Here is a 25,144-nt window from a genome sequence, read left to right on the forward strand (position 1 = left end):
CTTTCCCAATCAATCTACCATGAAGGGAATTAATTTCATGCAATTTTATTCATAGTCTATTTCAAAAATGATAAAAAGTTCTTTATATTGGTATGTAAAACATTTAAACGTTTCAAATTTATGAAATTATATTCGTACATCAATTGTTTTGATACATCAATAACAAAAACTGAAATATATTGCATTGATTCATTTTGTAATTGATCAAAATTATATCAGAAACCTAAACATAATTGTAAAAAAATGAACCTGTTAAGGGGAGACAATTCTCGTATAACTTTTTCGAATTGGCACATAATACCACGGAATGTCACTCATCATACAAATGGCACATCCATATAATTAATTAACTGCGCAATCGCGCTCCACCTTCAATGATGGTTCTGAATTACAAATATAACCAAAAGTTGTTAATCTATATATAGTGAAGACTAATGAAAGCTAAACCACTGTAAAAATATTTTTTTGCACTTTTTTAAAACTTCCTCAGGAAAAATTCTCTAGCCACTTGACTTTCATAGCTCAAAATTAACGTTTTTACAGAATATTTGAATAAAGTAGTTACAGATTATTCGCTTCTCAAAGTGTAAGACGCAATAAAAATCGTATGCTTGCACAATCTTACCGAAATACGGATTTAATTAAGTCCTTAACATTTTGACATTTCTTCGTATATTTTTTTTTTATCGAAAACCGGTTTAACAAATCACACGTACGTGTTAAGATCCGACTAAATACCTATTTCCCGATATGGTCAGGTAAAATTGCTACATAGATATCTATGTTCACACCATGACGGGCTGGTAACAAATGAAACATAGTATCACTGTGACCGAGAGAAATTTAAACACCAAAATAGTCAATATACCAAATCAAAACAGCTCACAAAACCAAGATGGCGACCTCAAAAGTTGAAGACAACCATGGTCACAACCCAAAAATGACAAACAAATAGCAGCTTCACACATGTTAGAACTACTATAAAGGTCGTCTCTATTTAAGCTAGCAAAACTTATTCATACATAGTAATACATATTCATTTTGAATCTTAATTTAAAGGTCAGGTCACCACTCATAAAAGATGATAATCTTGGGTCCAGTAAAAAGATCGATACAGTTGATCTGTTGTCATTCTCCATAATGATCAGTTACTTTGCTGTCATAACTAATTGAACAACTTATATATGATGAACATGTCAAAATCAATTAAAGTTTCCCTAATGATCCTCGACCAGTAATGATAGCGTCTGGTGTATGTAGTACTGGTATCGATGATGAGTTTATATAGAACAAATATATAGACATGTATGTCCATGAGAGAAAAACACAATACTTGAAAAGTGTGTTTTAGACCTCAAAACTGAAAATAATAAACGTGTTGAAAATAGTTCAATCACAAGAAAGATTAGATTTTGGTTCACAAAGTTTTCTTTAACAAAAAGTATAATTGTATGTCATGCATCAATTATCAACAAAAATCTAAGGTGAGCGACACAGGGTCCTTGGACCCTCTAGTTTTTTTAGGTCACTAGTGTCAATATTTAACAATGTTTAAGACTCGTGTTTTCTAGAAGAAGAAAAAACACTTATTAGCAATCGTTAGTTATGAGACATAGGAATAGTATTATATCACACTCTTGATTATAGTTATAATTCAATTTATTTTCATATGTCATTCTATCATTCTCTGGTGACGTTGATGTTTACATGATAGACCAAAATTGTGTCGCTATTCCTGATTAATGTTGATAATCTGCAATATTTTGGAGAAGACGCATGTTTAGAGTTGACTTTGATATCAACTATCATAGCGTAAAAAAAGTTGTACAGCGAAACAATCGATTGCAGTTTTTTTTTTTTTGTCTTTTGATTACATGTATGCATAAATACTCTCTCTGGTTTAGGCGCCCATAAGACGTGAACTTTTATCTTTTCATTTTTGTATTTACTTTTGATTAAGTCTTAAAAAAATAGTTCTTTCATTCGTTTTGAACCATTGAAAAGAATACTTTGACGATTTTGCCACGTGATATGTTGTCCTCTAACGTTACTTTGCAAGTCCTGTAAGTATCAATTATCAATAACTACTACCAAAAACTATCAAATGCAATGCTAGTTAAAAGTTTCAATGTTTGCTAGGAAATATGTAATGCACAGTTCAATTATGATTCATGATATACTTTTGTCGACCGACCTTATAATATTATTTATGTGCACGTGTTAACCATAATTACGACAATCTTATCTTTAATACTACTGTTTATTTCTAAAACATATTCTGTAATATATGTTTCATAATATTTCAATGCACTCTAGATCAAAATCAAATCTGATGTGGCAGCATGGTAATTAACATTAGTATAAAGGCAACAGTAGTATACCGCTGTTCAATAGTCATAAATCAATAAAGCAAAAACAAACCCGGGTTACAAACTAAAACTGAGGGAAACACATCAACATTAAGAGGAAAACAACAGAACAACAGAAACACTGAACTGAACAAAAAACAAACGCCAACATTTATAAAAACAGACTATTTGATAACAACTGCCATAGTTCTGACTTGGTACAGGTCATTTTAAGAAACAAAATGTGGGTTGACCCTGGATTTTTGGCTAACCCCACTTCCCGCTGATATGGCAATGTTAATAATACCACTCAAATATCAACACTATGTGACAGAAATGCAGTACAAACAAACACAAGAACACTCAACCCAGAGAAACACATAATTGAATTATATAAAATTACATTGCAACATGTTAACGCAGCACAACAACGGACATCTCACATGAATTTACGACATTACACCTGGAGACAACAAATGAAGTATACACTGAGTGTCACAATAGATCAACGCCACAAAAAATGACATATATTTTGTAACGTTTCTTTTATCACCGGTAAAATTATAAAAATAAAATAGATTTGTTTTATTGACACGTGCAAAAATATTAAATTGGGATTAATGACAGACAAAATAGTTGATCTGAAAGGTACACCATCTACTTGCCACTATACATCATGTGATTTGTTACAACTCTATATAAAGCCCACGAGGAAATACATTACATCTACAACCAAAAGCTATATTGTTATGTAGCCTAAGTGGTCGTGTGGTCTAGGGCGCTAGACACGGTGCAGGCGGTGTTGCCTTGATGTCACAGAAGCAAGGGTTTGAATTCCACTGAGGGAAGAAAAAAAATTTGCAAACGCAAATGTATTATATACATATAGATGTCTATACAAAGGACCAACCAGCAACTTTCAAATGTACCGGAACGTCTAAAATAGACGGTACTGCACAGGTAAGGAAAAAAATTACAAAAGTCTAAAAATTTGTGCAACGTTACTGATACAAAATGGTAATAATCGAACATGATGCTACAACATCGTGTAGACAAATAATTCGGCCGAACAAATGATCTTTGTAGAAAAAGATTCCACATACGTTTCAAATTTTTCATGACATAATAACGCAGGGCATACATGTAGCTGTTTTGAAATCAAATAACAGAACAACACTTTACATATGTGAAACATAACACGAACACCCGCAAATCTTTTGAACAGCTATAACATTATCAAGGTTGTTTGGGTATACATTATTTATATAAAAAAAATATTTAATCTGTGGTGTATAATACAGAGCATGTCCTACTGCGGGAAAGGCTTATGATATTAAAACCGAATGTCTAAAATGAAAAAAAAGGAATGATAAGAACCACCAGACTTCTTATCGTTGCAGTTGAATCGGTCTGATTTAAGTAGAGGATTGCAATAACATACCAGTTTGTACCAAGTCAGGGATATGACAGATGTTGTTCTTTTTGTTTTGTTTATTTGAGGTTTTGATTTTGCCATTTGATTGATGGACTTTCCGTTTTGTTGTATGTTTTTTATTTTACTTTTTTTTTGTATTTGTCTTAAATGCAATTGGTATCATGTGCAAAACAAGTTAACTAAATATTCCGTTTTGTTGTATGTTTTTTTTATTTTACTTTTTTTTTTATATTTGTCTTAAATGCAATTGGTATCATGTGCAAAACAAGTAAACTAAATATTCCGTTTTGTTGTATGTTTTTTTATTTTACTTTTTTTTTATATTTGTCTTAAATGCAATTGGTATCATGTGCAAAACAAGTAAACTAAATATATGGCGACGTATCTTTACCAAAGGAAATATATGCAGCTAAAATGAGGCTATTGTAAACCTTTTTACCCTTTTATTAATTATCCTATTTGTAAAAACATTATTTCCAATTTGGATAATAAGCAATTCTTAACTCAAATAAATCGATAGTTTCACTGAATGAACAAACTCATGTATGCTTCCTCTCAAATTCACTGACAGATCACAATATAACCAAGGTGAATACAAGGGGGGATCTACGTCATCACGCAGGGTGTCGACGATTGAAATTTGATCACCATCTTGTCGCTCCAAGGTTAGAATTTTACTTATTATGCCAGTTATATGAGAGTTATGATTATATAAAATAGTTCACCAAAGACTATATAAAGTAGGAAAATCGCTCAATATTATTAGTTATCTCAATTTTGCAAACACTTCGATACCAGTTTTAGGAATAAGGTCAAACATGCAGGATATCGGCAAAAAATTTTAAAACACCATCTTGATTATCAAGAACCGCCTCATTTATCAACAAATGAACATGTCCGAATTCTTTATTGTACTCGGGAAAATACTTGTTACTCACAAATATCCGTCATTATGGTCGAAAAACGTCTTATTTTTAAAAAAGTTGAAAAAGGATGTCGGCAATATATCGAAAATCGACGGATGTCGGGGACACACTAATATATTAACAATGTAATTGTCCTTTGATTTTATCAACCATTATAAAGATACGATAAAAAACAAGTTTAGTGTCCCTTGCTTGCTTCCATTTCATGCACTCAATTTCAGGATTCAATATTTGTATATATTCGAAAAAAAAAGTTTTAAAAGGTAAACTCAGATATTGATTCAGTTAAGCCAGGAGTTCCACAGGGGTCAAGTCTTTTTGATATATATATATAGATACAGTTACACTTTTCCTCAAATCTTGTATAGATTAAGCTACAAAAAATGGATCCGATTTCACCTTGAGAGATGCACACGCCTGATGAAGCTAATTTGTTTAGCGAAATATTGCGTATTTCTATTTAAAATCTAATAGAGCTTTTAATGTATTGATTAGCGTGTTTAAGTTATAATCTTAGACTTTATACAAGTGAATATATATATGACATTTCATCTGGCCCTACATCTACCGGGTGTTTAATAAGCAACAATAGTATACCGCTGTTCGAATTTCATAAATCGAAAAATAATAACAAATCCGGGTTACAAACTAAAACTGAGGGAAACACATCAAATATAAGAGGAAAACTACGACACAACAGAAAAACAAAATTAAAATGTAACAAACACAGAAACAAAATATTATATAACAATGGTAATTTTCCGGACTTGGTACAGGACATTTCAAGAAAACAAATGGTGACCTTTGCTCAAGTCTACTGGCGATTTTGTTGAAATTTCTTCAGTAATTGAAATTGGGTGAAACTTAATATTTTTGGCAGGTGATTTTATTTTGATCACAAATGAGGATTTGCATTGTTTTAATTATTTTACGGATGGCGATTTAGTGGGTGATCTGGTCGGCTGGTCAACATCAGGTCGTATTCGCGATCGTTTCCGCCTCCACAAGTTTAGGTTTGATTTGCGTCTTGTCATAACCATATAAGTTTTATCTGAAAAATTAAGAAATTATATCTAGTCACATGTTGAATAACATATGTGTTAAAAATAGTATATGATGTTTCCCCGACATCCTTCGATATTCGATGTGTTGCCGACATACTTTTTCCATTTTTAAAAAATAAGACGTTTTTCGACCATAATGACGGATATTTGTGAGTAACAAGTATTTTCCCGAGTACAATAAAGAATTCGGATATGTTCATTTGTTGATAAATGAGGCGGTTCTTGATAATCAAGATGTTGTTATGAAAACGATATCCTGCATGTTTGACCTAATTCCTAAAACTGGTATCGAAGTGTTTGCAAAATTGAGATAACCAATAATATTGAGCGATGGCTCATTTATTTTCCTACTTTATATAGTCTTTGGTGGACTATTTTGTATAATCATAACTCTCATATAACTGGCATAATAAGTAAAATTCTTACCTTGAAACGACAAGATGGTGATCAAATTTTAATCGCCGATACCCTGCGTGATGACGTAGATTCCCCCCTGGGAACTAGGTATACATTTTAAATGCGACTCAAACAAACATAATCTTAATGTGATTTTAATTTGGATTCAGCAGCCAAGAACTATAAAATTATACATCACAGACATACTACACAACTGACTAAAACATTCAAACAAACATACACATAAGTTGACCAAAGACGCCAACAAAAAGGATGATGTAGTTTATTGTAAAGTTTGGTATATAATTTAAATGTATCCAGTTAACAATTAATATGTAATTTTTTTTCTCTGTGTGGAACTATACTTGTAACAACGCCATGACTTGGAAAGAAAAAGACAAACAATCACTAGTACACAAAACAATATAAAAACAGCAAAGACTGAGTATCATCAAATCACCAAAAACTGGGGAAGATATAAGGTGCTCCGGAAGGGTAGTCAGATCCTGCTTCACACATGGCACCTGTCGTGTTGCTCATGTAAATACAAACCCGGTCATATGTCTTATTTGGTAGGTCATATTCGGGGGAACGGGACGAGATTGCAGTTACGACAATTGGAACATACCCCTTGTCTTCTGTGAAACATATACTCCATAACGGCCAATCAAGTCGTGATGGCGTCCTTTTAGCATTACGAAGGGATGACTTCAATTTCACTACTTGGGACTCTTAGTTTTATAGCTACCTTGTGAGCAGCAACCCTCTATCAAGGAAATAATTATGGAAACACAAGCCCTATATATCGTATCAACTGGAAGATAAATATTCCGTATGCAGGCGCGGCTGGCATGTTTCTACATAGACATAGCAGGTTTACAACTGGGAATTCGAATTCATCTCTTTTGTCGTAAAGTTTTGTTTTAAACCGACCCTCATTGTCAAATTCTAGATGCAAGTCAGATATCAGGCATACTTAACTGTATCTGCTGTATATCTTATGTGATGTTTGATGGGGTAGATGCGTTGAACATAGTCACTAAATTTTTATTTATCTGGAGAAAGAACATCATCTATATAACGGAATTAGAATTTAAAGGATACTGTTAACTTCTTTTCTTTCTTCCTCAGAAGTTCTTCTATGAAATCAGCCTCTTAAAAAATAAAGAAACAAGTCGGCAAGAAGATGAGAACAATTGATTCCCAAGTTAATGCCAATCTTTTATTGAATAACACGTCCTCTCAACGTAACAAATATGTTTGCAATCCAAAAATCAAGCATCTTTATAATGTCAGTCTCAGAGAAATTTTAGATGAATCAGAGTGATTTTTTACAAAGTACGATTCATCCATTCCTGAGACACGAACATTGTATGTACGTAAGCCATTCATTTTAATGAAACAAAGCATGACAAACTCTTTCAATTTGTCTATTAGTTTAAAAGTAATAAAAGTCAATACATTTATCTTTCTAAATATATTAGTTTTATGGGTATTAGGGTGATTTGGTACGATAAAAAAAAACGTTTGAAGTGGAGCTGTTTTGAAAAAATGAACGCCGGAAAAACTAAAGGTAATAATGATTTTGAAAATCATTCCGCAAACGGTGACTCATCCAATGCTCTTCGTTGATGCCTTAACATTTTTGAAATATCTTCAAGTTTTAAGATCCAGTTGTCAGGCACACATATGGTCCGATTTTCAGTGTATATATAACAATCCTTGAAAAAGATGTGAAAACAAAATCGTTTCAACCTTCCCAAACATCACTGACACTCTGATTCCAAAACAAAATGGCCTTTCTCCTGCCACCCGTATCCATGTTTCACATGGAAAACAATAGCGGCTTGCGGAATCGATTGGACATTTGTATGACCAGGACGTCGTTTACACCAAAACATCTGCGAGAAAAGTTATCGTTCTTGCCTATCGGAAATCACTTATCCGCCATAGTGTATGATATGAAGTTTTAACTTTGAAACTAACTGTCTTTTACCGACCCTTTTTTGGACGGACTGCAGACCGAGGGTGAATACAACGTTAGAAAAAGTCCGCGGAGGCAAATCACATATGTTAAGTACCTATATTATATCTGATATAAGCAAATTCATACGATTTCAGTGGGCGGATTTCTTGTTCGAAACTTTGTCGATTAAAGTCTACAAATTAACTTTAACGTTTTTGCAAGATTGCAAGAAGTTTTTTTCTTTGTTTGTTTTATTTACCTTTAACTTTTAAAATGAAAGAGACATTCTATAAGCATTTTTTTAAACACTCCTCATGGCCTTTTTATTAAAATATGAAGATGTAATGAGGTAAATACTCCTAACGTCTGTATGCTATACATTCGGAAAATCTCTGGTTTTATTCATCGATAATACTCGGATTTTACGGTGCTTTACATTGCTTTCTATGATAGTTGGAAGACTTTGAACACAGTAAGTTTTAATTTATCATTTCAAGACGAATACATGATGTTTTAACCACATGATAATATTGTACCAAACCTTTTTCTAAACTTATGGATCGGGCATAATGAACATTAGATTTCATCTTCAAAGATGCTTACTTTCAAAAATGTATACGATAGTTTGGGAGAATTTGCACACATTATATTTATATTTTTCATTTTTTACAATATGATGTTTAAATTATATTATTATAATATTATATACAGATTTTTGATGAGGTTGATACAATGGTTAATCAACCCCAGAGTAACGGCCGTGGGTGCACGTCCTTTTTCTGGGGTTGATAAATCATAGTATCAACTGCAATCAAAAGTCTACAATTGTTTTATTATATGACTTTGTATCCTTCTCCAATTTTCTAGTATTTGCTCATTATTCTTTTCAAACTGCTCCTAGTTTTTTTGCTTTTGCAGTTGCTAATTTCCATAGGTTGAAATAATCAATAAAGTTTACTAGACAAAATACACCGAAAAAAAAGAAGAGAAAAATACACCGAAAACAAGAAGAAAAAAAGGGAATGTGCATGACGTCATAAACTTGTGTCATTGATGTTGCCTTGGAATTTTATATTTTGGTACACGGAGCTGCTGTATATAGGATTCACCCTGTCTGTCCATCAATCTGTTTCTTTCTCCGTGACATCGTCCGTTTGTCTGTCTGTCTGGTGTCTGCTCATGAAAGGATTGAACAATATTTTTGAAACTTTACACAATTGCCACAGGTTGGTCATGCCATGGAGGGGATCACCATGTAGGCACAGAACCATACAGCGAACTGGTTAGGAAGTTTGGATGAATCACATCGTGAACAGGTGTGTATATGATTTAGATTTAATATTACAAAATACTACAGCTCAACTAAATGAAATTCCTCTGCACTGTATTACCGGAAAATGTTTTAAAATTTTTTTTTACAAAATTTATACAAAAGTTAATACTATAATACCACAAATTGAGGCAGTTAATTGAAGCTAAATCAAGTGTTTCTTATCATAGTTAAAGCTACTCCAAACTGCATTATACAACAAATAAAGACAAAACATAGTAAATCAAATCTGAAATACAGTATAATACAGGAAACATATGAAACAGATACAGTGTAAAAATGAGCAACACTATCTCTCAAACATCACTAGCACACATATATATGAGTTTTAAAAAAATACTTCATTTAAAAAAAAAATGCTGTAAACAGTGTAGGGTTGTTTTGATTAAATCAAGGTTCTCCACATTACCAGGGAACAATGCCAGATGTATGTAGAGAGTTTAGCAGACATTCGCCAGCAACGTCAGGAAGCACTCGAGATGAGTTTTATTTTAAAATTTGGCCATGCTTATTTCATCACCAAGCGTGCCTGATGACGGTTAATCCAGAAAACCACTTTTTGAGCAGCCGATATGACATAAAGTAGTCCTTTTTTTTCAGATTGCATGTAAACCAGTTATCATATGAATTGTAAGAAACTGCGGGACCTCCAAGTTAATGGAACAAATACAAAATATTTATTTTGTCTAACATAAATATTTTCTTTTGCAGATATGGCAAATGCTGATAAAGAAACCGCTCCGACCTGAAAATGGAAGCTTAAGAACATTAAATAAATTCAATCAAATGATGAATGGTTTAATTATCATTTAAAACATGTATACAAATGCATGTTTCCAAAACTGTTCAGATAGAATAAAGGACTGCATTTTTTTTGTCTTTATATATAATAAGAATAACGACCAAATTTTGAAATCTAAATGTTCATAACTTTTGAACCGCTTGACCGATTCCATCAATTTTGGCACCAGTGCATTTCCTTTTTTTTTTTTTGGTCTTTCATGATAATTTAAAACAAAAACAAAATAATTATGATATTTTATGCATATTCTCTATACTTCATATGTTGGCTGACTTTCCTATCTTTAGGTTCTATTAAAAAGTAAATGTTGGAAGGATAACACAATGTTTCGACATTGATTACAACGGTTGCTAATAAATACAGTGAATTGAAACTTAAATATTTTGCGTTTGAAAAATCATTTAATTATACTACCCTTACCTCATACAGTTGTATGTTTTGTCAAGATATAATGAAGGAGGTGCATTATAATGAAATAAGAACTCGTAGCTTTTTCTGATTTATTTACGTTTACGTCCAATGTCATACAAGGAGTAGCACATCCTAAAATTGAAATATAAAACAAAATTTGCCAGTCGTGACAAAAACAGAATTATTTGTTTTCTGTGTCATTGTACTGGTTTAAAGACAGTGTTGTCTGATTATTCGTTGAACTCCTTTGATCCTTGCTTTGTGTATTAGTTGTGCAATAACAACATTCATTTGTACTTTGACATTATCTTTATTGTACATTTTCATGTACAACTGAGCACAGATATCTAAAACTTGTTATACTTTTCCGTTTTATAGAGATCTCGGATTCAACAAAATAGATAGTTTACCAAGAAATATTTTCGATAACAACTTGAATTTACAACATCTGTAAGTATTTCTAACAACGTATTCGGGCACAATAATACATGTGTATTTACTTTTTAGAACAACAAGTTAATGAATTATTTTTTTAATTTCCGTGTCAATAGATATTTTTTGTCTCCTGAATGTTTCAATTTTTCAAACTTTTGAGTAAATAGTTAAAAAAAAAGCATTTATGATACTTATTTGTATCGATGATTCTTGAAACATTAGCTTTTACTTTACATTGGTAAGTTTCCTGTGCTTGTCCCAAACAAATTGGATTTTTTTTTCGTGCGTAGGCTAGACAGGACATTCATTCAAACAAGGTTTCAAATTTGTCAAATTAATCATTAGATAAATTTATCTGTAGTTCTTCCCCCAAATGTTTTGATTCTCATTGTTGCAGACAAATAACGATAGATGACGTTGTTTAGAAACTTTTTAAAATGTTTATAGCTGAACGAACATCAGTGTCCCAAGCCTACATGTATAATAAAAAAGAGGGGAAAGATACCATATGGACATTAAAACTCATAAGTCGAAAATAAACTAACAACGCAAGTTCACACAACACAGCAGCGACATGTTGCTCATATAAGTACAAACCCGGTGATCAGTCTAAATCGGTGGGTCACATTCGGGGAAAAGACGACGTGATTTTGGTTACGATAATCGGAACATATAAGTTTGCATAAGAAAACACCAACTCGTAATGGCGTCCTTTAAAGTTTCAATGAGATTTTTTTGTCTTCACAACTTTGACCTCTCTGTTTAAAAGCTTCTGTGTGATCAGCAATCCTCTATCAAGGAAATCGCGATAGCTAATGCAAGCTTTGGAATAACGTGTCAATATATTTCATTTGCAAATGCTTCTGAAATGTTGCTATAGAAGATAGAAAGTTCGCAATTGGAAAGTGGAAATTATATCTTTTGTCATAATTTTTCGATCTCAATCGACCTTCAATTTTTAGATGTACGTCAAAATGTGAGGCAGACTTAACTGTATGTGTTTATCCTTTTCTCAAGTTCGATGGGATAAATGCGATGAACATTGTCCCCATAATTTAATTGCTTCATAAGAGTACATGATCTGTATAGCTGCAAATAAAGTTAAGAGATTGATGCTAGCTTCTTTTCCTTCTTCCCAATATGCTCCTGTATGAAGTCAGTCTCATATGAATTAATGCGTAAATCAGCAAATTAGGAGAACAGTTGGTTCTCATGGGAATGCCGATTGTTTGTTGAAAAACATATCCTTCAAATGTAATAGTATGTTTACAATCAAGAAATAAAGCATCTTGATAATGCCAAAGGCTTTGTTGTTTTGAAATAGCGTGATATTGTTACAAAGGACGATGTAATCCCCTCTTAGACAAGATACTTGTATCTACGTTGTTCATAAAAAATTTTATGACACAAAAGAGAACAAATTGTAGCAATTTATCTTTTTGATTTGAATTGGGAATACATTTGTAAAGGAAAAAAAGTTTAATGTGCATTTACCTTCCTGCTTTTGCGGGATGCATCAGTACCAAGCCACGCCTAATGAATATATCGACTTTGCCTATATTAATTTTTATCGTTAGCTAGTAAAAATAGTATTTTTAAGTTTATTCAATAAATTTTCAACTGGTGTTTTTCATTGATGAGATGAAAACTGATGAACTCATTTAGTAACTTTGCTTTAAAAGAAAGGGGATATTATCAATTCAGACGGCGATTGACATTTTGTAATTTTATAGACAATCTAACATGGCACTGTCGAAAAATATTGTATTTCGCCTTTCGATTTTTTAGTATGTGTTGCAATCTTAGGAAACTACAGATGATATAAAAAAGAAGATGTGGTATGATTGCAAATGAGACAGCTATCCACAAAAGACCAAAATGACACAAACATTAACAACTATAGGTCACCGTACGGTCTTCAACAATGAGCAAAGCCCATACCGCATAGTCAGCTATAAAAAGCCCCGCTAAGACAATGTAAAACAATTCAAACGAGAAAACTAACGGCCATATTTATGTTAACAAATGAACGAAAAACAAATATGTAACACATAAACAAACGACAACCACTGAATTACAGCATGAGTATTTTTTTTTTAATCTTTTTATCAATTAGAGTAAACATTTTGCATTCTAAATTGGTTGAGTTCACTATTTTATAATGTTTGAACTGCCAATTGACGTGCAAGTTGATAGTTGTTCAGTTCAGCATGTTGTATGGTTTGATATTTAAACAGTGTTTATTTTAGAATTTATTAATGTTTATAGCTATAAAGCTTAAGGTCTAAATATGACATTACATTTTTGTTCTTAAAGTTACATCTATAGATTTTTTAGCAGTAAAAGTTGCTAACGTGTGACAAACCTATGCAAAGCCATTAGTGTCGCTTCAACAGATGTTGTCTATTTGTCTATTTTTAAAATCTTTTGATGGAATATACTTAATGCCAAAGGTTTTTATTTTACTTTTCGATATTTATCATTCATTTTTTGAATTTCACCTAAGTACATCCTTAAGATGATAACAGAAAAAAAGAAAATCGAAATGATTCAATATATTTGGTTTATAGAAATTCTAATATCTCAATCTAATAACTATATTAGTATTTCAACCACCTTTGTATTTAATAGCTCCAATATGTGATTATATAGGTTACTAGTATATCAAAATGTCAATATTGTAAAGATAACACAATTATTCGACATTTATTACAACGGTTGCTTCTAAATACCGTGAATTAAATAGAGAATAGCATATGGCTTTTTCAATATCACATCCGTAACAACCCGAGACACCAATATAATCCCAAAAGCTCTGCTCGAGGGATTATATTGGTTGAGGGTTGATACGGTGTGTGATATTGAAAAAGCCATATCATATACACTTTATTATATACATATACTTCAAGTAGATTTTTTTAATTGACATGACGTCATATAGATAAGGAGGTTTGAAATGACGTTATACAGATTATAGGTTTGACATGACGTCATACAGATAAGTGGTTTGATAAAGCCTTTGCAACAATGACAACAATCGATGACGTGACGTCATACAGATTAAAGGTGTGATAAAGCCTTTGCAACCGTGCTGATATCGATATCATCACGGGTGGCTGATATAGCACGCTTGCCAATAATTTATTACACATACAATTTATCTGTATTTACTACTAAGTATATAATAAAATTTGAATAATATCAATTATTTCTCATTTGAAAAATCATTCAATTATACTACTCTTACCTCATACAGTGATATTTTTGTCAAAACGTTACGAAGGAGGTACATCCTTATGAAATAAGGACTCATGGGTGACTATATAATTCAAGGCTTTTTCTGATTTATTTACGTTTACACTCACTGTCATAAAAGGAGTAGCACATCTTAAAATTGAAAAATAAAACAAAGTTGGCAACTCGTGATCAAAAACAGATTTTTTTTTTATGTGCCATTGTACTGGTTTAAAGTGTTGTCTGATTATTCGTTGAACTCCGTTGATGCTAGTGTTTGTGTATTAGTAACACTATTTATGTGTACTTTTGCATAATCTGTTTTGTAAATTCTAATGTAAAAGTGAGCACAGATATCTAAAACTTGTTATAAATTTCTGTTTTATAGTGATCTTGCATACAACAATATAGATAGTTTACCGCAGAATATTTTTGCTAACAACTTGAATTTACGAAATCTGTAAGTATTTCTGACAAAGTATTCGCGTTACAATAATACGTGTGTATTTACTTTTGAAAACAACAAATTAATGAATGATTTGTCTAATGTCCGTGTCGATAATGTTCAGCTGTATTAGCTGTGCAATCACTTGTTGTAAACAAAAAGGCGAAAAATACAAACGGAACATTTACAACTCATAGTTAGTCGAAAGGAATGAATATAGGCGTGGAAAAAACGAAGAAGTCGTTTAAACAATATAATCGTAAAACACTGAAGACTGATCAACTAGAATCCCACTAAAACAGCTATTCAATCAGTTGCTCCGGAAGGGTTATTGATTATAGATCCACATGTGACACGCGCTGTGTTGCTCATACAAGCACCTCATACGGTGACGTCAGATTCGGGAACAAGAAGACTGAAATGTGGTTTAGACAATAGCAAAATATCGATCGTTTTGTTTTTACAGATATTTTGACGTATCACCGTTGATGAAACATAAATAGTCGAAATTCTTATCACATACTGTACACACATATTCTTTTACACTTCAAACATCCGTATTATTTAAGACACGAACTTTGTGGCTATATTCCTACCTTAATATTTTGACAAATGATTATTAATTTATCAACAGTTCGCTTTCAATAATTTGTATTAATTATTTCCTTTATTTTTCTTATTTTGTACGACATATTAAGATTATATAAGTGTTTTGTTGATTTTAGGGGTCTTGTATGGAATAGGTTTACCAACCTTTCTGGTGATTTGTTTACAAACAACAAGAATTTGACCGTGGTGTAAGTATCACAGAATATAAGAAAGACTTTTGAATTTGCTTGATTTAACTGATTTATTGTTTTTCTTACATTTGAAAGCGATGGAAAACATATATATTCGATACCCTTTACCAAATATGTTTCATGTAAAACAATATTTTATCACAACTTGATTACTGGTATCCCTGATTATAAATTGGTCAAAGTGCATACGTCATCTTAAGCAACTGAACTAACTATATAATGGTATTGTTCTTTATAACATCATATCATACAGATTATTATCTTAATTTCCAAGGTCTGTTATTATTTAAAAATAAATAGCAGATAAAGTAAACGTTAAAATATAACTTTTGAAAAATTAAGGCATAAACAGGTAGTAATTTGATCTGAATTTAGGTCCTCAATACTCACAATTCTTACTTGAGTTGGCCTAGAGTGTTGAATGTGAAAACAGCGAGAGAAATATATGAAGTAGACATGCCATTTTGTAATATTGTCAAATTAATGCAACACGTTTCGCAATTGTATAGTTATCACTCAACAAATTTAATGCACTTTTTCGACGTGATTTGGCGTTTGGAACAATATGTGTCAATGATAACCAAGAATATTTCGATTTGTTGTAGCCGTCATTGAGATTTCAATTTTTTGTCTCTGTAACATACTATGACTTATACAAAATGTATAAATTTAAAGAATATCACAAGAGGTGCAGGAAGAAGAGCTGAAACTACCCACTCATAAAAAAAACTATCGGATTTTATATCGACTTCTGGTAGTATTAGATTGCTATATCCGATTTTTTGGTGAAATACTGTTGTTTCTTTGTTGTTGTTGTTAGATTGACGCAAAATATTAATTTTAGCAATTCTTAAAATAAATCGATACAACTATAAAAGTAAAACTTTTACTACAAGTACAAAATTTAAAGACTGAACATAATCTTTCACTGCCTATATAAAGCTATGTATTTCTTCCTTTTTAGACATATAACAGGAAATCCCATCGAAAATGTAGAAACACATTTGTTTGATAATAACATCAACCTCGGGGGCCTCTTTGTGTGAGTATAAATCGACTAACAATATATGAAACTCATTATAATTAACAGTAACCGTTGAATCAGTGTCCAATTGCAGTCCGGAATACCTGAGATCATCTAATGTGTTTGGTGTTGGTTTGTGTTGGTCATTTGGTCATAGTTGTCTGAATAGTGTTTAATGCACTGATGTTATTCTTTTCATAATTTTTTCCCTATTGTGTCAGGGTATTGTCTGTTTCAATCTTACAAGTTTTGATTGTCCCTTGGGAATATTCTGCATGAAACATGGTCGAAATTTTCTTTCTGATCAATATAATACTAAACATATTTGGCAATTTACAATTATAGGTACTTCATTAGTTAAGTACTCTGATATTGATCAGGTTGACAAGGAAATTTAAACAGAACGCTTTGAACATTGGTGCATGCAAAACAGGATGTATCGAATACAAAAATTTAGCTGTCATTTGAATTGATCATGAACCTGCCTCTCTGTCTTTTTGATGTGTTGTCACTATTTTTAGTTTGAAGTCACGTGACACAATTGTAACTATATTTTTCTATAAATTTTTATAAGGAATGCATCCCAGAATTGAAACTTTCATCCCTTCGAGATGCTCGTCAGACGGAGAATATTATCCTTGAGACCCATAATACTTTTCGTGTGCTTTAAATGGAAATTTCCTGTGAACATCCTCAATGTCTCTGCGTAATGAAGATATAAATCAACTTAATATATGTTCGCTCCCTATTTTGAGTATATAGACAAAACACGTATCGCCATGACTATACTCATATGGTCCAGTATGGGCCGTAAAAATTAACAAAATGAAACTTCATTCGTTAATATTGTAAGTTCTACAAAATGATGTCGCAAAAAAAGTTTAGAAAAATTATATATTCAGTTATTGAACTATTTGGCAATTAGTGTTGCAAGATTATTAACATAAAGTGACAATGGACAACACAGATGATTTTATTAGCAAATTATTATAGTTAACAAATTTATACATAGGTTTAATCAGTTTGTTCTCCAATTGACAGTATGTTTTGCAAATATAACTGCAAGGAATATTGGTGACGGGTTTCACTAAGAACGTTCACCATTTCGGATTGAAAAATGAATCATGTTTTTCCACGGAAGAGGGTAGACATACAAAACGCATCAATGATTAACCTTTTTGATTATTATGGTCATGGCATACATACTAATATGGCACGACTGTTAATCAAACAGGTGTATATACTCATATGGTCCGACCAGAGGTGTATTGTCCAAATAGTTATATGGTTCGAAAATGAAATAATCGTTTTTGTCATAAAAAGATGGACCACGAGTGCTAAATTGAGTGCACATGTAAAATTGACTATAACTAATCTTAGGTCTGTCCAAATATAAGTAAGATGAAACATTTCATAAACTTTAAATACTCTTCCATAGTAAGATACCATAATGACGTTAACATGGTTAATATATTTTATGAAGTTCAATGCTTTTCATAGTGCTGTACCAAGTCTGAGTGGATAGTGGATTCGAAAACTATGAGCACTCTCAATCAAAATAATTCAATTATTAAAAATGCATAATTTGCTTTAAACTGTTTCTCTAAACAATTCCATTTTGCCTCGTGGCTCTGTCATGTATGTACTCATTCTCAAAAGAGGATATAGAGAAGTGCGTAATATTATAATGTTTATGTTTGTGAAATTGGCTAATGTTTTGATGTTAGTAGGTTGTTAATATGAGGCAATTGTTACCTGTGAAAAGGAACGAAGTCAGAATATCTTTAGGATACTTTACTATATCCATCTTCCTAAAATATATGCATATATGTTTGAAGTATTTTTATAATAAATCAAAATAGTTTTGAGACGCACCTTAATGAAAAAGATGTTTCTTATGTTATCAATTGTATTCTATCTATGAATCAGTACATTTAAAACAAAACTTTCAATTTCTCTTATGTCTCGAACTAGACGTGTCCATTTACGGCAATATCATTTAGTGAAACATTGTAATTGATTGTTATGATATTCCTTATGCTATAACAACCGGTTGCGTTCATTGTATAATTCGATTGCAACTTCTCTATTCGTACATACTATCTAGATTATATATAAACGTATCATTTGCATTGGTAAGAGATAGACCAATATCCGAATAATTCTAGCCGTATCATTTGTTTTTGTTATGAGATAGATCATTACCCAGATATATCAAAACATAGCATGTATTAGCTAACGTTAAAAAAGAAGTAACAGATCAACACAAATATAATCTATATGATCATCAGAAACTCAAAATACTAAAACACATTATCAATTCAAGTAGCAAATGGGATTTCATCGGTGTTTTATCACAGCCTGTATCACTCTGCTTAGCTCCTTTTGCAATTGCATATCACGGCTTTGTGACGTCACGGACGTTGACATGCCCGTAATAACTTTGACCCAGACATCATGTCGACGTCATAATAAATGAAATGACGCTAATGAGTTTGACCCATACCTATTACGTCATCTTTCAGTTTGTTGGTGAAACAAAGAAAACATTTCTTTCTAGCATACAAATATACAAATACAATCCGATAAATCGACCATAAGGTCATCTGAATATTGATATTTTAAAATATTAGCTACTCGACACAATATGAAGCCGTTTTGTCTTCGTCCGCTGCGCTCACTTCACATTGTGACTCGCAGCTGATATTTCACGACTATAATATCAAAACACAATCGGTAGATATTGAAATAAGTATCATCGGCTTCCCGTGTACCTGATATTAGTACTTGACATGTACTTGACACTGGTCGTTCCGTGACTGGACGCTACTACTTCACATTTAGCACACATTAGTGGGAGTGCCTGTGTCAAAGTACCCAAATTGCATCCATTTAGCAAAAATAGCAGAGAAAAAATATGTTTTTTTCAGAGAGCACACAATTTGTATTTTTATGATTTGGCATTTTGCACGTCTCTCAACATAGCTATATACATTTAAATAAGCACAGAACGTTCACACTTTATAATCACTGGCAGAAGTAAAATCTACGGAAACGTCGCCATGCGACTTTCACAAAAAGTCAACTTTTAAGAATTAGCAGTTAGAATATGTTACAGGCATCTATTTCTTTGAAAATGAATATCAAGCACGGACTATTGTCATGTTGTTCTAAATATTTAATGAATAAAACAAAACATCAGTTATTAGAATTTTACGGATGTGAATGAAGCATTTATGTAATTTGGGTACTCCTCATTACAGAATCAGGAATTGTTTGAAAATCGATTCAAACTGTTTTTTCAAATGATTCAGAATAGATTCAACATTAAATTAATGAAATTATATAATAAATAAGGATACATTTACAAAATAAATGCAAAATAGAAACTTTGTGTCTGGTTCATAAAGAAATGTAGGTGAAAAAACTATCAAAATTAATGCTATTTTGGTATCCTCATGTTACATGCTTCCAGTGTTCCTGATATTGGTATTTCACGTGTTCTGGGTACATCTCCTTCCTGTGTACTGGACGCTAGTACTTCACGTGTACTTGGCACTGGTCTTCCCTGTGTACCAGACGCTGGTACTTCACATGTACTTGGCACTGCTACTTCCTGTGTACCGGACGCTAATATTTCACGTACACTTGGCGCTGGTACTTACCGTGTACCATACGCCGGTACTTCACGTGTACTTGGCACTGGTCCTTTCCTGTGTACCCGACGCTTGTACTTTAAAGTAAATATACATTGGTATGTGTGCAACATGCTACCAGTGTACCTGACCATGATACTGTACATTAGATATTCATTTGTATGAGTGCTACATGCTTCCAGTGTACCTGATATTGTCACTTTACAGTGGATATATACAGTGTGAGGAGTACTACATGAAAAGCCGGCGATTCATTTCTCGCCAATGTCGATTGTCTCAATCTGTTGTGATTTAATTGTGTTCTCAAAAATTCGCTTTTTCATTGGTCTGTTTATAGATTTTAAAAAAATAGGAGAACAAAGGATAGGGGGTATCCATCCATCACACAAAATCAGTGCATGCACAGCAAAAAAAAAAACCACACACACACAAGGTTGTACAATAATGTTAATCTTATATTGCCTCATTGATTTATACACCACATCTCTTTTATTATGAACGCAGGTTATCAAGACTAACACATCAATCCATATAACAATCATACATTCAAAAAAAAAGCTACACATTTTGTTTTTTGTGTGACCTTGTGGTACAAATAAAATAAGAATAACTATTTCTCTCACTGCCTGTACATGGAGGAAATTGTATTCGAAAGAAGCAAAGAAATACACTGGTAATATTAGAGTTATATCCTTTCAAAATCAATAATAGATACCTTTTTATAACTCTATATTCATGATATAGTAAAAGAAAAAAAATTTGAAACATTCATTCTACTATTAACCACTTTCTGCATATTTCTAAAAGTGAGGAATTCAGTGATTCTCAACTATCCAGTCCTTGTCAGCCTATCTTTTACAATCAAACTGCAGCAAGGCATATCCACATATAACGCTTCTTATTTTAAAGAGATTGCAGAAAATGTTTTGACTGTGACTGTTTGTCTGTATCAACCTATGAATGGATAACGAAAAGGGTGACAGACCTTGGAAGATACTCATTCACCTGCCGTAACGGAGTAGCTCTGCCTAACACCGTCGTTAATTGCTCAGGTAAGTTGTCCTCTTTGTAAACAGTTGTTCTCTTATCATGTCGGCATTTTGATATTATTGCTTACTTTTCAGACTTTTTTCTGTCATTATGAACTGGATATTCGGGATCTCTGCTTTATATAACATTCAAACTGTATAGTCATTTGCTCTGCATGAGTCCGCAAAATGGCGACGACATCGCCCTCTATGAAAGATGTTAATGAATAATTTCATCTTTGTCACTTTTCTGTTATCGTTTTAGAATTGAAGTTTTGTCCTAATTTCATTATAATTTTACAATCACCTTACAGGTTCATGTACGTTTGGATTATTCCCCTTATATAAACAAAAAACTTCTGCTAGGCAACATGACAACTCACGGTAAGGAACTCACAAATGAGTAAAAAGAAACAATTGTCAATATTTCAAATGGTGGAATTTCAAGTTACAAATTTGAAAATTTTACCTGATTTTTTTGTAAAAATCAATCAAGAAGTTTCTAATCCAATTTGTAGAGCATCAGAAAAAAAAATTACTTTGAAGTATGGCGGTGACAGACAACCCTTTGTGATGAAAAAATAAACACTAGTCGCAGACAGACTTTTAAAGATATTTCAATACGATTTAACGCTAGGACACATAGTAATGTGTATTCTAAAACTCCACGTTGACGATTGCTTGAAGAAAAGTTTTTTTACAAGACAAAAATTATTGTTGGAAAAAATAATTAAGTTTACGTCTCAAAATTCATAAAAAAAAGATTTCGTGTCTTGGTCTTTGTTGTGACTTAGAGACCTCTTCCAGTGCATCAATGATGTAAAAAGGGTGTATTTCTTACTAAAGAGGGGAAACTCTTACACCCGTAGCAACTATATAAACAGTGATAAATACATCTCTGTGTTCGACGATTGTCTCTCGTCTGTTATCGCCTGACGGTCTCAAAATCGAGAGGACAATGAACCTTGTCAAGTATCTTTGTGTTCAAATCAGTGGAAGCAGGCAAACGGTACAAACACAATACCTTGGTTTCAACAGAGCTCATACTTCAATTTTATTAAAGATATGTTGAAAGTATTGAATGCGCAAATGACAGGAGAGTAAATGAAATTTGAAAGGTGTCTGAGTAAGAACAATTTGTGTTTTACATTTAGAGGAACATACCTTTACAATAAATAAGGAGACTTTATGCAAAATTGCCAAAACTTTATTTAAAGTCTTGTACATTCTGGTAGTCATATCACAAAGTATTAACTTCATCCAGTAAGTAAATTCTTATTTCTTTGATTGTTGTTGCACATGTTTGTATTGATCTTTTTATGTTAGCCATTTTGGGAACTCTTTTAAGGCAAAGTATTGTATTCGAATTCCTTGCCGTCCATACATAATGGAGTATTTATATTGCTTGACCTCATCTATATTGCAGTATTTGTAATAACTCCCGTCCATCTATTCATGAAGTGCCGTACTTGTATGCTTGTCGTCTATCCATAATGCGGTAATTAATTGTATTGTCCTTCGTCCATATACAATGCAACAAGTTTGAGATATGTAAGGTATTTTTCGTCATAGCAAGTAATACAAATATCTCACAAGAATACAGGGAATATTGTAACACTAAAATACCCAGTGTTTTGTATATTTAATAGTGATTTTATTCACGATGAGTCTTATGTAGACGAAACGCGCGTCTGGCGTACTAAATTATAATCCTGGTACCTTTGATAAATTTTTATTCATAAGTGAAATAGCAATTCACGGGGATTACGAAAAGTATCTTTTTAAGGAAAAATACAAATGATGAGTTTGCCTGTCTGACAAAAGTAGTCAGATTGCTTTAAATGGCAAGTGGCGTTAATATAAAATCAATGCATAATTAATAAATAGGTGTACTCATCCTATCTAAATTACAACAACAGCAAAATCATCAAATAAAGAAAAAGCTTACAAATGGAAAGCTGTTAATATACAGATCATCATCGAAAATAGCCTTTTGACACTGTGATTTGCAAATCGGTATCATATGACGTACAATCTATTGTAAAAGTAATAAAACATCAAAAACAAAAAAGGTCCAAAACTAATATAGTTAATAACAATACACATACAGCACATAACACATTGAAAAGGTAAATCAAAAAAATGGAAAAACAAATTCAAATAAATTTGGAGGATATCATGTCACGAAAATAAGAGCACATTAGCCGCCAAAGCATCCGACATGCCGATCGAAGCCATAAGTCACAATCGATAGCCAGTAAGACACATAATGTGCGCTGATTATTATTTAAAAAAAAAAACAATATCATTAAGATTATATAAATGTGAGTATACGCGCATTATCACATCTTGAGGATAACACATTTTAAAAATAGTTCAATGGAGAGGATACGTTATATCCACCACTTATGCCGAAAGTGGTACAAACATCAAATCAAAATGGACAACTGTATAACTTATCACTAATGCTACCTAATACTAATGAAATGATTACAATGTCTTACAAACAGAGTTTTTTTCTTGAGAATAACAACCAGTATAGTGAGCAATAGACATGTAGGAATATAAACATGCCTGCGAAGTTTTTTTAATAAATATTAATAAGAGTAGAAGGATGATTTCCTTGCTTAAGAAGAACGTATTTTATACAAAAGACCTAGTTTTGTTTAATTGTTTCCCAGCTTTCATGTTTTTAAGCATTTGGAAAACTCTACATCAATACGAAAATCATTGAATAATTTTGAATTTCCTTTTTTTTTTTCTTTCTTAAAGTTGTACTGCTTGTATCATTATTCTTCTACAGCATTGCTGATATATATAATCCGAAAGAAATACGTATATATTCTACACTAATAACTAGTTAATTACAGATATAGCACGATGTGAAATGCGAACATCTAATCAACCCTTTGTTCATAAATGTTTAAACTGTTAAGAATTGGTTTAGTCATGTTAGATATACAAAGAATAAGAGAAAGCGGTAATCACAATTATATCATATTGATGCATCATTTGTTTATACATATAGAATACATATTTTAGATATATATACATATTTCAAATTCTCCAATAAAGATAAATATGACACATTTTTATAGACGACGGATCACGTTTAGCAGTTACGAGAATACACAATGAATCATCGTGTAATTGCAAAGAGTCTATTTCAATGAAATCATCCCCTATGGATTTAACGATTGAAACAACCCGGGCTATGGAATCAACCATTCACACAACCTCAGGTATGGAATCAACGACTGAAACAACCCGGGCCATGGAATCAAACATTGACAAAGTCCATCATGAGATCAAGACCAATGGCAAGTCACATTAACAATATCTAAATTCATACATATATGTATTATCACTGAACTAGTATATATATTTGTTAAGGGGCCAGCTAAAAGGACGCCTCCGAGTGCAGGAATTTCTCGCGCATTGAAGATCTGTTGTCTTCTCTATGGTCGTGTTGTTGTCTCTTTAACACATTCACCATTTCCATTCTCAATTTTATTAGTGATTAAAGATGGGAAATCAGTAATGTATCAGCAAAGCAACAACTGAAATATATATATATATGACGCCCGACAAGCAAAAACGGCCTTTATGGCAAAATACTTGTATTATTGGATTTTTAATTATCTAAACAGATAAAAAAAAGTATGTCACCATCATGTAAAACATTTGACAACGATCGGTGAACATCTAGTTGAGAAATTTCAATTTTGATACCACATAAAATTTGCTCTAACGTAAAAAAAAATTCAGTTCAACGTTGTAATCGAATACTTTGACGTCCATTTAGGTTTGATGCAAATTACAAGTTCACTCTTCTCCTTGGTGT

The 25,144-nt window shown here is 32.2% G+C and overlaps 1 long non-coding RNA gene across 1 annotated transcript; it reads left to right on the forward strand.

Annotated features, from left to right (window-relative positions):
* Positions 1 to 16,556: 16,556 nt before the first annotated feature.
* LOC139525966 (uncharacterized) lies at positions 16,557 to 24,614 on the forward strand. Its single transcript, XR_011665067.1, has 3 exons — positions 16,557 to 16,634; positions 21,182 to 21,324; positions 24,399 to 24,614. It is a non-coding gene; the product is annotated as an uncharacterized lncRNA (long non-coding RNA).
* Positions 24,615 to 25,144: the final 530 nt, after the last annotated feature.

Source organism: Mytilus edulis, chromosome 6, assembly GCF_963676685.1.
Source record: "Mytilus edulis chromosome 6, xbMytEdul2.2, whole genome shotgun sequence".
NCBI classification, from domain to species: domain Eukaryota; kingdom Metazoa; phylum Mollusca; class Bivalvia; order Mytilida; family Mytilidae; genus Mytilus; species Mytilus edulis.